Genomic DNA, 2,349 nt, shown 5'->3' on the forward strand with positions numbered 1-2,349 from the left:
TTTCCCACACATTTCTTCCCCCTTCCCTTATATTCCCTTTCACTATTATTTATATTCCCCAAATGAATGAGAACATATAATGTTTGTCCTTCTCCGACTGGCTTACTTCACTCAGCATAATACCCTCCAGTTCCATCCACGTTGAAGCAAATGGTGGGTATTTGTCATTTCTAATAGCTGAGTAATACTCCATTGTATACATAAACCACATCTTCTTTATCCATTCAACTTTCGTTGGACACCGAGGCTCCTTCCACAGTTTGGCTATCGTGGCCATTGCTGCTATAAACATCGGGGTGCAGGTGTCCCGGCGTTTCATTGCATTTGTATCTTTGGGGTAAATCCCCAACAGTGCAATTGCTGGGTCGTAGGGCAGGTCTATTTTTAACTGTTTGAGGAACCTCCACACAGTTTTCCAGAGTGGCTGCACAAGTTCACATTCCCACCAACAGTGTATGAGGGTTCCCTTTTCTCCGCATCCTCTCCAACATTTGTTGTTTCCTGCCTTGTTAATTTTCCCCATTCTCACTGGTGTGAGGTGGTATCTCATTGTGGTTTTGATTTGTATTTCCCTGATGGCAAGTGATGCAGAGCATTTTCTCATGTGCATGTTGGCCATGTCTATGTCTTTCTCTGTGAGATTTCTGTTCATGTCTTTTGCCCATTTCATGATTGGATTGTGAAACCAGATGCTTAACCAAGGAAGCCACCCAGGTACCCCAGCCCCAAAGAATATTAACACTTATTCAATATCACTGTTTCTTACATGTTAGAAGGCCCCATATATATCTAAATACTTTTTAAATCTTATTCTTTGCTTGGCATAATATTATATTTCAAGGCCTGAAATGAATTTATTCATCAAATAAAAATATCTTTGTTTGCTCTTAACTATTTAATTATATTTTTTCCTATTCCGTACAATTGTCATCTAATTGCCCTTGTTTCTGATCGACTAAACCAGTTATGTTGGCAAGAAAATGAGATTTATAAGATATCCTTATTTGTGTAAAAAGCAAGAATTGTAGAATGTTACATGCTTTTATTATAGATAGACTGATTTTCTAAAAAAAAATCCTTATAAGTATAGTTAATTTTATTTTTTTATAGGTAAAAACAGTAGAGGGAGAAATGGGGAAAGTGATCTAGATGAAATTAGAATGAATGAACTCATTAAGGAATAATACTAAAACTTTCATAGAATTTACATGTGCTTGGAACTGTTCTAAATATTTAAAATGAAAAAAAAATATTTAAAATGTTAACTTTTTTTTTTAAGATTTTATTTATTTATTCATGAGAGAGGCAGAGACATAAGCAGAGGAAGAAGCAAGCTCCACATGGGGAGCCCAATGTGGGACTCAATCCCGGAACCCCAGGATCATGCCCTGAGCCAAAGACAGACGCTCAACTGCTGAGCCACCCAGGCATCCTTAAAATATGTTAACTTTAATCCCCACAACACAGGTCCATATAGCTAGTAAATGGTAGAACTGGGATTCAAACCCAGTCATTTTGACATTCACAGTGGACGTGCTTAATGGATAGTCTACCCTGAATCCTAAAACAAAGCATTCTTAAGATAAAAGGTATTTTATAGAGATCCTAAACTCAGGTGGTACAGCTTCTCTCAACAGCCTTTGCTCCTTAGTAAAAGTTGAATTCACACTTGAATTAAATTTTTAATACTATGAAATAATACCAGAATAAGCAGATTTTATTGGCATTTCCTTGAATTATTTTACAGGAAGAAAGCACTTATGAAAAGGACTGTTCTTTTTAATTCTTCTACTTGTTGTTTACTCTCTTAGATGAATTGTTCTGAAATGACAGCTTTATGAAATTCCTCTTAACTGAAGCAAAAGATGTGTTAAAAGAAAATAGCAAGATTTTTAAATTGCCAGTATATCAGCATAAAATATATGATTTATTCTTAATTTTCCTAACATCTCTGATGGTGAAATTAACCTATATAGAACATTCGTTTCCAAACTAAATAATACTAAACAAAAATCTGCTTTGCAATCTCAACTGTGAGGATTGATCATCTACCATATATTGTTTAAAATAACTTAATATTTTACTTATATGAAGAGTATTGGCTTTGACAATCAGTCTGACAGACTGAGGTCCAAACTCCAGCTCTCTCACTTATCAGGTGTGTCACCTGGATAGCTAACTTAATCTTTTGACTTCTAGTTATACATTTCATGACTTTTGTGAAAATCAAGTTAGTATTTCAAAAACTTGCTGGTATATAACTTATGTTCTTATGTTCAGTAAATATTAAAGTCTCAGCCTCTCTCTTTGTCTCTTTCTTTCAATATACTACCAAGTTTGTTTATACAC

Source organism: Canis lupus, chromosome 10 (assembly GCF_048164855.1).
Source record: "Canis lupus baileyi chromosome 10, mCanLup2.hap1, whole genome shotgun sequence".
NCBI classification, from domain to species: Eukaryota; Metazoa; Chordata; class Mammalia; order Carnivora; family Canidae; genus Canis; species Canis lupus.